This window comes from Ursus maritimus, unplaced genomic scaffold, assembly GCF_017311325.1.
Source record: "Ursus maritimus isolate PB19 unplaced genomic scaffold, ASM1731132v1 scaffold_31, whole genome shotgun sequence".
In the NCBI taxonomy this organism is placed as follows: domain Eukaryota; kingdom Metazoa; phylum Chordata; class Mammalia; order Carnivora; family Ursidae; genus Ursus; species Ursus maritimus.
This window is the reverse complement of record NW_024425675.1, coordinates 22575169-22587449: the sequence shown is the minus strand read 5'-3', so window position 1 is coordinate 22587449 and position 12281 is coordinate 22575169. Positions and strand designations below refer to the sequence as shown.

Here is a 12281-nt window from a genome sequence, read left to right as displayed (position 1 = left end):
CGGCCCTGGAAGTGAGGCCGGGACGCCGGGTGTGGGGCGCACATCCCGGGACGCTGCAGGGTTGAGCAGCACCAACAGAGACAGAGTTAAAGTGGCCAGAACATTAGTAGAGAACGGGCCGCAATCCCTCTGTTCCGTGACAGAGGCTGAAATTTGGCCGCTGCTGCTCTGACTCTCAGAAGAGGCACAGCAAACCGCCAGGGAAAGCCGCCAGAGAACAAAAGCCTGGAAATACCGGCTCAGAGAGTGCCCATCCCCATCCTCCCTCGCAGGGGACACGGAGACTCTACCCAAACAGGGTTGCCTGAGTATTGGCGCGGCAGGCCCCTCCCCCAGAACACAGAAGGCAGGCTGAAAAATCAAGAAGCCCACAACCCGGGCGCCTGGGTGGCGCAGTCATTGAGCGCCTGCCTTCGGCTTAGGGCGTGATCCCGGCGTTCCGGAAAGGAGTCCCTCATCGGGCTCCTCCGCTGGGAGCCTGCTTCTTCCTCTCCCACTCCCCTGCTTCTGTTCCCTCTCTCGCTGGTTGGCTGCCACATAAATAAATAAATAAAATCTTTAAAGAAGAAGCCCACATCCCTAAGATCCCTATAAAACAAGGGGCACGGCCTGGGACCCAGTCAATAATTTGGGCTCTGGAAACCCCGCAACCTCTCTTCATCAGAATGACAAGAAGGAGAAGCCCCCCCCAGCAAAGAAAAGACAGTGATTCTGTGGCCTCTGCCACAGAAATAATGGATATGGATGTAACCAAATTATCAGAAATGGAATTCAGAGTAACGATGGTCAAAATGATGAGTAGAATTGAAAAAACTATTAACGAAAAGGTTACTGAGAATATAGAATCCCTAAGGACAGAAATGAGAGCGAATCTGACAGAAATTAAAAATTCTATGAGCCAAATGCAGGCAAAACTAGAGGCTCTGACGGCCAGGGTCGCAGAAGCAGAGGAACGGGTTAGTGAATTGGAGGATGGGTTAATAGAGGAAAAAATGAAAATAGAAGATGGTCTTAAAAAAATCCACGCCCACGAATGTAGGTTACGGGAGATTACTGACTCAATGAAACGATCCAATGTTAGAATCATCGGCATCCCCGAGGGGGTGGAGAAAAACAGAGGTCTAGAAGAGATATTTGAACAAATTGTAGCTGAAAACTTCCCTAATCTAGCAAGGGAAACAAACATTCGTGTCCAAGAGGCAGAGAGGACCCCTCCCAAGCTCAACCACGACAAACCTACGCCACGTCACGTCATAGTGCAATTCGCAAATATTAGATGCAAGGATACAGTATTGAAAGCGGCCAGGGCAAAGAAATTTCTCACGTACCAAGGCAAAAGCATCAGAATTACGTCAGACCTGTCTACACAGACCTGGAATGAGAGAAAGGGTTGGGGGAGCATATTTAAAGCTCTTTCAGAGAAAAACATGCAGCCAAGGATCCTTTATCCAGCAAGGCTGTCATTCAGAATTGATGGAGAAATAAAGACATTTCAGAATCGCCAGTCACTAACCAATTTTGTAACCACGAAACCAGCCCTACAGGAGATATTACGGGGGGTTCTATAAAAGTAAAAAGGCCCCAAGAGTGATACAGAACAGAAAGTCACAGCCAATACAAACAAAGACTTTACTGGCAACATGGCAACATTAAAATCATATCTCTCAGTAATCAGTCTTAATGTAAATGGTTTGAACCATCCCATAAAACGCCACAGGGTTGCAGATTGGATAAAAAGAAATGACCCATCCATTTGCTGTCTACAAGAGACTCATTTCGAACCCAAAGATGCATTCAGACTGAGAGTAAGGGGATGGAGTACCATCTTTCACGCAAATGGACCTCAAAAGAAAGCTGGGGTAGCAATTCTCATATCAGATAAATTGGATTTTAAACTACAGACTATAGTTAGAGATGCAGAAGGGCACTATATTATTCTTAAGGGAAGTATTCAACAAGTGGATATGACAATTATAAATATATATGCCCCCAACAGGGGAGCAGCAAGATACACAAGCCAACTCTTAACCAGAATAAAGAGACATATAAATAAAAATACATTAATAGTAGGGGACCTCAACACTCCACTCTCAGAAATAGACAGAACACCCTGGCAAAAACTAAGCAAAGAATCAAAGGCTTTGAATGCCATACTCGACGAGTTGGACCTCATAGATATATATAGAACACTACACCCCAGAACCAAAGAATACTCATTCTATTCTAATGCCCATGGAACATTCTCAAGAATAGACCATGTTCTGGGACACAAAACAGGTCTCAACCGATACCAAAAGATTGAAATTATCCCCTGCATATTCTCAGACCACAACGCTCTGAAATTGGAACTCAACCACAAGGAAAAATTTGGAAGAAACTCAAACACTTGGAGACTAAGAACCATCCTGCTCAGGAATGACTCGATAAACCAGGAAATCAAAAATCAAATTAAACAATTTATGGAGACCAATGAGAATGAAAATACAACAGTCCAAAACCTATGGGATACTGCAAAGGCAGTCCTAAGGGGGAAATACATAGCCATCCAAGCCTCACTCAAAAGAATAGAAAAATCTAAAATGCAGTTTTTATATTCTCACCTCAAGAAGCTGGAACAGCAACAGAGGGACAGGCCTAATCCACGCACGAGGAAGCAGTTGACCAAAATTAGAGCTGAAATCAATCAAGCAGAAACCAGAAGTACAGTAGAGCAGATCAACAGGACTAGAAGCTGGTTCTTTGAGAGAATCAATAAAATTGACAGACCACTGGCAAGACTTATCCAAAAGAAAAGAGAAAGGACCCAGATTATTAAAATTATGAATGAAAAAGGAGAGGTCACGACGAACACCATTGAAATTGGAAGGATTATTAGAAATTTTTATCAACAGCTATATGCCAATAAACTAAGCAATCTGGAAGAGATGGAATCCTTCCTGGAAACCTATAAACTACCAAGATTGAAACCGGAAGAAATTGATTCCTTAAACAGGCCAATTAATTATGAAGAAATTGAGTCAGTGATAAACAACCTTCCAAATAACAAAACTCCAGGCCCGGACGGTTTTCCTGGGGAATTCTACCAAACATTCAAAGAAGAAATAATACCTATTCTCCTAAAGCTATTTCAAAAAATAGAAACAGAAGGAAAGCTACCAAACTCATTCTATGAGGCCAATATTACCTTGATCCCCAAACCAGGCAAAGACCCCCTCAAAAAGGAGAATTACAGACCGATTTCCCTAATGAATATGGACGCCAAAATCCTCAACAAGATACTTGCTAATAGAATCCAACAGTACATTAAAAGGATTATCCATCACGATCAAGTGGGATTCATACCTGGGATGCAAGCGTGGTTCAATATTCGCAAATCAATCAGCGTGATACATCATATCAACAAGAAAAGACTCAGGAACCATATGATCCTCTCAATCGATGCCGAAAAAGCATTTGACAAAATACAGCATCCTTTCCTGATTAAAACCCTTCAGAGTGTAGGAATAGAAGGTACATTTCTCAATCTCATAAAAGCCATCTATGAAAAGCCTACTGCAAATATTATTCTCAATGGGGAAAAGCTGGAAGCCTTTCCCTTAAGATCAGGAACTCGACAAGGATGCCCACTCTCGCCACTATTATTCAACATAGTACTAGAAGTCCTTGCAACAGCAATCAGACGACAAAAAGGGATCAAAGGTATTCAAATTGGCAAAGAAGAAGTCAAAATGTCTCTCTTTGCAGATGACATGATACTCTATATGGAAAACCCAAAAGAAGCCACTCCCAAACTATTAGAAGTTATAGAGCAATTCAGTAACGTGGCGGGATACAAAATCAATGCTCAGAAATCAGTTGCATTTCTATACACGAATAACGAGACCGAAGAAAGAGAAATTAGGGAATCCATCCCATTTACAATAGCACCAAAAACCATACGTTACCTTGGAATTAACTTAACCAGAGACGTAAAGGACCTATATTCTAGAAACTATAAATCACTCTTGAAAGACATTGAGGAAGACATAAAAAGATGGAAAGATATTCCATGCTCATGGATCGGAAGAATTAACATAGTTAAAATGTCCATGCTACCCAGAGCAATCTACACTTTCAATGCTATCCCGATCAAAATACCGAGGACATTTTTCAAAGAACTGGAACAAATAGTCCTTAAATTTGTATGGAAACAGAAAAGGCCCCGAATCTCCAAGGAACTGTTGAAAAGGAAAAACAAAGCTGGGGGCATCACAATGCCGGATTTCGAGCTGTACTACAAAGCTGTGATCACAAAGACAGCATGGTACTGGCACAAAAACAGACACATAGACCAATGGAACAGAATAGAGAGCCCAGAAATGGACCCTCGGCTCTTTGGGCAACTAATATTTGATAAAGCAGGAAAAAACATCCGGTGGGAAAAAGACAGTCTCTTCAATAAATGGTGCTGGGAAAATTGGACAGCTACATGCAAAAGAATGAAACTTGACCACTCTCTCACACCATACACAAAAATAAACTCCAAATGGATGAAAGACCTCGATGTGAGACAGGAATCCATCAAAATTCTAGAGGAGAACATAGGCAACAACCTCTATGACATCGGCCAAAGCAACCTTTTTCATGACACATCCCCAAAGGCAAGAGAAACAAAAGATAAAATGAATTTATGGGACTTCATCAAGATTAAAAGTTTCTGCACAGCCAAGGAAACAGTCAGAAAAACTAAGAGGCAGCCCACGGAATGGGAGAATATATTTGCAAATGACACTACAGATAAAGGACTGGTATCCAAGATCTACAAAGAACTTCTCAAACTCAATACACGAGAAACAAATAAACAAATCAAAAAATGGGCAGAAGATATGAACAGACACTTTTCCAATGAAGACATACAAATGGCTAACAGACACATGAAAAAATGTTCAAAATCATTAGCCATCAAGGAAATTCAAATCAAAACCACACTGAGATACCACCTTACGCCAGTTAGAATGGCAAAAATAGACAAGGCAAGAAACAACAATTGTTGGAGAGGATGTGGAGAAAGGGGATCCCTCCTACATTGTTGGTGGGAATGCAAGTTGGTACAGCCACTCTGGAAAACAGTGTGGAGGTCCCTTAAAAAATTAAAAATTGAGCTACCCTATGATCCAGCCATTGCACTACTGGGTATTTACCCCAAAGATACAGACGTAGTGAAGAGAAGGGCCATATGCACCCCAATGTTCATAGCAGCAATATCCACAATAGCTAAATCGTGGAAGGAGCCGAGATGCCCTTCAACAGATGACTGGATTAAGAAGTTGTGGTCCATATATACAATGGACTATTACTCAGCTATCAGAAAGAACGAGTTCTCAACATTTGCTACAACATGGACGGCACTGGAGGAGATAATGCTAAGTGAAATAAGTCAAGCAGAGAAAGACAACTATCATATGATTTCTCTCATCTATGGAACATAAGAACTAGGATGATCAGTAGGGGAAGAAAGGGATAAAGAAAGGGGGGGGGTAATCAGAAGGGGGAATGAAACATGAGAGACTATGGACTATGAGAAACAAACTGAGGACTTCAGAGGGGAGGGGGGTGGGGGAATGGGATAGACTGGTGATGGGTAGTAAGGAGGGCACGTATTGCATGGTGCACTGGGTGTTATACACAACTAATGAATCATCGAGCCTTACATCGGAAACCGGGGATGTACTGTATGGTGACTAACATAATATAATAAAAAATCATTAAAAAAAAAATAAAAAAAAAAAAAAAAGAAACCGGAGAATAACATTTAGAGCAGATTAAACAGAGGTAAAGACTACCTTAGTAAACTGGAAGACAGACCACAAGGAAATATCCAGAACAGAAAAGAAACAAGAGTGGAAAATACAGAAGACAAATGAAATACACAGAGGAGTCGGTGAGCTCTGACACCATGGAACTGAAGTCCCAGAAAGAGTAAGCAAGAGAATGGGGAAGAGGCAATATTTAAGGAGATGACAGCTGAGAACTATCCAAAACTGATGAAAGACATCCAGACACAGCATCAAAAGGGATATACCCCAAGCAAGAAAGGGCAGGGTTATTTGAAATCCAAAGACAAAAAGAAAAATCTCAAAAATAGCCAGAGAAACAAATTACCAATAAAGAAGTGATAAACTATAACTGACTTGTCAATAGAAACAAAGCCAAATATTAGAGAATAATCTCTTCTCCAAAGGACGAATACGTAACTACATGTATGTATGTATCCCTAGTCTAGAATTCTATACCTAGCAAAGTGTATCTTTCAAGAATGCAGGTGAAAAAGAAACATTCTCAAATAAAAAGTATGAAAATTTGTCAATACAATGTCTACTTTTAAAGGGTATTCTTCGGGCAGAAGGAAAATTATTTCAGTTGGAAGATTAGTAACACAAGAGGGAACGAAGGAAAAGAAAATGCAGGAAGTCTAACTGAGTAATAACAGTGTAAAACAACAGAAATACATCTATGGGGTTTAAACTATACATGCATTTTAAAACATGGTAATGATGAAAGAGGTTAAAAAAAGAAGAAAGAAAGAAAATTAACTTAAATGTTTTTAAATGTTTTAAAATGTTTCATTCTCTGGAAAAAAAGAAGTCTCAATACTCCACTCTGATAAGCTGAGAAAACTTACTAGAATTTCTTTTTTTTTTTTTAAAGATTTTATTTATTTATTCGACAGAGAGAGAGACAGCCAGCGAGAGAGGGAACACAAGCAGGGGGAGTGGGAGAGGAAGAAGCAGGCTCATAGCAGAGGAGCCTGACGTGGTGCTCGATCCCACAACGCCAGGATCACGTCCTGAGCCGAAGGCAGACGCTTAACCGCTGTGCCACCCAGGCGCCCCTAAAATTTCTTAGGCAAACACTTAAGGAACAGCAAAGGAATAGATAATACCAAGCTAATAAAAAAGAGGTAAATGAAATACTCATTTTTAAGACAATCCAGGGGCGCCTGGGTGGCTCAGTCGGTTAAGCATCTGACTCTTGATTTTGGCTCAGGTCACGATCTCAGAGTCATGAGATTGAGCCCCACATCTTGTTCCACACTCAATGACTGTGGAGCCTGCTTGGTATTCTCTCCATTCCTCTCCCTCTGCCCCTCCCCCCCACTTGTGCCCCTGCACTCTCCTCTCAACACCCCCCCACCCTCTAAATAAATAAGACAATCCAAAAGGAAGCTACAACAAGAAAAAAGAAACATAAAAAACAGGTAAGACAGATTTTTTTTCATTTTTAAACATTAATGTCAATAGTTATTGTATGCCAATTCATTTTTATAAGTCATAAGCAAAATACACAGAACTATCTAGCCAATGCACATATACCTAACTCTTGTAAATTTTAACCACGTCTATTCAATTTTTTCCCATTGTGACTGACTTCTCAAAATCTTATTTCACATTCTCTTTTCTTACCTTACTACAGATATGCTAACAAGCATTAAAATGTTCAAAACCGAATAAAAACAAACAGGAACGAAAAGCCCAGAGAGCCAACTAGCTTATAAATACTGCATTAATTCCATAATAAAATATTAATTTGCCACTACTGATCTATTTAAGATTACTGAAATTAATATATTAAGAAACTTAAAAACAATATTCTTTCATTTATTTCATGAAAAAAATTACTCTAATATTTTTTAATTCGTTTGTTAATTTAGTGAAAGGAAAATTCCAGGATACAATTGCAACTTCTTCTACACACACACAAATGTCAGCAAGACAAAGGTGCAACTTATACCTCTATCAAAGAATAACAAAATATCTATTTAGTACAAAAACACTTAAGCAAACAAGATATGAAACTCTAGTCACTTCTGATCTTCCTATAGGCAAATGAAACTACCTACCACTTAAGAAGTATTTTTTATTTTAGGGTGGATTACTACTACCATTTTGTGAGAGGTAGATATTTTAAGTAAGGTAGCCTAAGCTCTTCCAAAGAAATAATGCTAGGAAAATTAAATCGAAATGCTATATTCATATCATACAGTATCTCCTTAAAGAAATCAAAGAATCTCATTTAACATTTAATTCCCGTCTTTCGGATACAGAAACTCACAAGTGAATGGTGCCAGAGTTAAAAAAAAAAAAAAAAAACTAGACACCAAAGTGTACAGTCATTTCCAGGTCTACTGTGGCTGGAGGCAACTAGACTGACTCCCTTTCCATAATGGCTGTGGAACAAGACTGAGCCCTTCGTTCAGATGTCTGGAGTTTGGTGCCAAGAGCCTTCTCTACACAACGAACAGTGGTTGCTGCCAAGCCTTGTGGGGAACTAACTGATACCCAAGCATCCTTATCTAACCTCCACAACAGTCTCTTCAGGCCCTATGTGCCCGCTCTTCTCTTATCCTCAGTGTCCCACCTACTCCCCTCTCCTTTTCACCCACTATCTCCTCCGTATCCAAATCTTACAAGTCACTTCCTTGGGAAAGCTTGCCCCACCACCCCTAAGTCAGGTTAGATTTCCTAGTCATGGGTTTTATAGCTCCCTGTACTTTACTTTAAAGGACTTATCCCCCTGTGGTTGAAAACAAGGTACCTAACATGAGGTCATGACATACACAGAAGGCACTCAAGAAATACTTGCTGAATGAACAAATCCAAATTTATGATTCCCAATTTTACAAAGAAACAAGCTTTTAAAAATTAACTTATTTACATGAAAAATTAAGTTATTTACATGGAAATGGCATAGACCAGTTGAGAATCCAAATGTTTGCAACTCTTAATTCCCATGCTCTGACCCCCATGTACTATAATGAAATGTGGTAGAAGACAGATGTCTTTCAAATTAATATTACTTTTTGATGGACTTCCACTGTAAAAAGTGAGACACTTTTAATGGGGGAAAAAAAGAGACTCTAAATACAAGCGAATCTCATCTAAACGCAATATGCCTTTCAAAAATCGCCCTGAAGGGACACACTGTAACTGTCTCTTTTTTATATAATTTATTTTTTTAAGATTTTATTTATTTATTTGAGAGAGAGTGGGGGAGAGAGAGAGAGAGAGGGAGAGCAGGAGCAGGAGGGTGGGCAGAGGGAGAGAGAGCAGCAGACTCCCCGCTGAGCAGGGAGGCGGATTCCGGACTCAATCCCAGGATGCTGGGATCATGACCTCAGCTGAAGGCAGACACTTAACGGACTGAGCCATCCAGAAGCCCTAAGTTTCTGATAACAAATGGTCAGAATATTGTTGTTAACAATACCATTGCACTAAAACAAAACAAAAATGGTTAAAGTGAAATTGCAAACATAAACTAGAAAATGTAATCACCTACCTCTTTCTTTCTAACTGAAGTAGCAATTTCCAAACTTCTAATATTGTAGCAAAGTCTCTGCCAGCTTCAGACCCCCTTAACATGCCTAGCACATTTCAACCGAAGTAATTTTGTTTTCAGTTTTCCACTAACTTTAATTTACTGGCCTCTTTTCCAACCACCTTCACAGACTACAAAACTAACAGGAACTCGAGATAGATGTGCGCATGGTGGCCCAGACTGACCAGTACAACCTCTGCTTGGCACTGGAGGCCCAGATTGAATCCACCCTGCCAGGAAGTTGTCTTGGTTCCCCAAAAACGCTAAGGATGACCAGTCCATTAACAGATGGCGGCAAAACTGACACTTGCACATACTGGCTTGTTTAGCCAGTGGCAGTTGTCCTCACTAGGAGATACTTCATGTCAAACACTGATGTAACTGGTAATGAATGGGCTATCCTATCCTTTTCAGAAACAAGTACACCAGGGAGTCTGACAGGCTAGCTCAAAACAGTAAGTAGGCACAAACACCAAGACTCAGGGCCCGAGTTCCTAATGTCTGGCAAAAGATGCTTCTTCAAATGCCTTTGTGACGACTCACTAATTCTTTATATAATCAGCAAAGGAATTTCTGTTAACCCAGGATACCTGTTTTCTTTTAAAAATTAAATCATACTTTTATTAGCATAATATTTTTCTTTCATATGTTGACATATTTCAATTGTCTATGTAGAATACAACACAGGGTCAATATTCATTTTAAGTAAAAATATAAACTATGTTTACAAACTTTATTATCAAAAATGGCAAACCCAGAAGTATTTTTAATTTTAGGGTCTGACAGAGTGAGAAAAGCAAATACACCACTGTTCATTTGCTACTAGCTAGCTTAATTCTTATTAAAATGACTTCACAAGAGAAAAAAGTACCCTGACTTCCCTCTAATAGAACTTCCCAGAGATTCTACATATGAGGGGATTGTCCACGATGATCAACTTTTCTGACTACAAAATATTAAGTATGTATCCAAGAGACTTAATTCCCTTTATAAATGGATTAACATAGGATTAAAATCGCTTTCTTCCAGCAAGCAAAATATTTAAGATCGTGTCCCCACTTTTTCCCCCCATTTGTGTCACATTATTTCCCATGACTGGATATTGCCCCAATTCAAACATCCTTCCCAGTCCCATAAGGGACTCATTTCACTCCTGTTAACGTCTGACTAAAAAGCAACTGTGGATTAAAATGCGGGGAAGGGGGGGGGCGGGAAGAGCTTTATACCCAATTTATAGAAATGTCTTTCAATTTATAGAAATGTGGATTCACAGACTGCTCGAATTTCCTGGCATTAAAATACCTGCGAGCAACCATTCTCACGCATTAGATATGCCGCACCATCACACGGCTGTTAGCTCTGAACTACTTTGCAAACTTTGCAAAAGCGCACAGATTTCCAGGCTCTCCAGATCCCTCATTCACCCCATCCTCCTCTAGCCTAGTCGAAACAAAGTTCTGCGGCACGAAGGCAATAATTTAAAAGAGCGAAGTTTGCCTCAGTCCTGCCCACTTGGACTCCGCAGGACGCAAGTGAAACTTGTAAGGGAGACACGTCTCCCGGGGATCGGAGCTTGCTCCGGGGGGAGGGGGAGGCAGCGGGGCTCCCCTCCCCCCGGATCTAGTAGACCCCGGCCCCTTCCACCCGCCCCCTTCACCGGCCTTCAGGTCCCCCTTCGCACCGTCCCCCACACACCCTCCCCGCACGCCCCCTGCGCCCCAGCGCCCCCCACCCGGCGCCCGCCAGCCTGCCAATCACTCCCGCAGAGCCCCACGATCGAGGTTCCAGGGGGCACCAGGACGGTCCCGCACACGCTTCCGGAGCCTGACCCTCGAGGGCTGAGGCAGGGAGCCTTAGCTCCGTCCACCTCCCCGGGGCCGGGAATGGCGGCGTCCGGCTCCCAGGGGCCAACCCCAGTCCCTGCCAGGAGGAAACCCCGGAGACCGCCGCCGCCGCCGGCCGGCCCCCTGCGGTGGGAGATGAGGAAATGAAGTTACCTCCGGCCGGTCCCGTCGGCGGAGGCTGTGGGACGGGGCAGAGCGGGGAGTCGGGGCAGCCGAGCAGGTCCCGGCGCGGCGGCAGCTACCGCAGTGCCCTCCGCCCCATTGTTTCCCTTCCAAGAGGATCCCGGCGAAGCCGAGCCCGGGAACCAGGAAGTTCCCCGGCGCGACACCTCCTGCCGCCGCTATGGAAACGGCCCCCGCCTCCCAGGGCGGCTCGCCCGGGACCCCGCCTCCGCGCCGCCGGCCCCGCCCGCCTCACGGGCCACCGCCAACCGTCGCCGCTGCGGCCGCGGCCGCCGCCATCTTGGCGCGGCCGGGCGGCCTCTTCCCGGCGGCACGTGCGCGCCGCTCCCGCGTTCCCGCCGTCCGCGGGGGCGCGCTTCCAAGGCTGCGGGGTGCGGGCGCAACTCCCCGGGATCCTGGGAGAGAAGCTGCGCCTCTGATTCCGGGCGGCCGAGGGAAGGAGGACCCGCTCCGCACTGCAGACTCTGACCCCGGAGCGGGGCTTCGAGGCACGGCACGGAAACGACCCACTTAAGCTGTCCAATTGAAAAAGGTCAAGGGATGGGTGAGAGCAGGGGTGAGGTCGATGGAGTAGTGGCCGAGAGCATGATCTCTGCAGCCGGATTGCCGCGTGTTTCTTTTGTGGCTCATCTTACTAGCTGTCAGAACTTGGACACTCTAATTTTCTCTGTGCCTCGGTTTCTTCATCTGTAAAGTGACATATACTAGTACCTGCCTCATAAGGTTATCACCTGGAACAAGCAAGTGCCGGGTAGTTAGTAGGTGCAAAATGAGGATTCCTTCAATAAAATGGTATTGCTTCTAACAGAAATCACATTTTTGTCATTTTTCAGGAACTTTAAGTATTCAAATCAGCACTACTTTAAATAGGCTACTATTTCAGATCCCATTGCTGCATAA

At 43.0% G+C, this 12281-nt stretch overlaps 1 protein-coding gene across 1 annotated transcript in view; it reads right to left on the bottom strand.

The window, feature by feature from the left end:
* USP6NL (USP6 N-terminal like) overlaps positions 1-11582 on the bottom strand; it is a 182920-nt gene extending 171338 nt beyond the window's left edge. Inside the window, exon 1 of the mRNA XM_040645424.1 lies at positions 11352-11582. The gene's annotated coding sequence lies outside the window, so the exon portion shown is untranslated. The remainder of the gene's footprint in view (positions 1-11351) is intronic.
* Between the last annotated feature and the right edge of the window lie 699 nt (positions 11583-12281).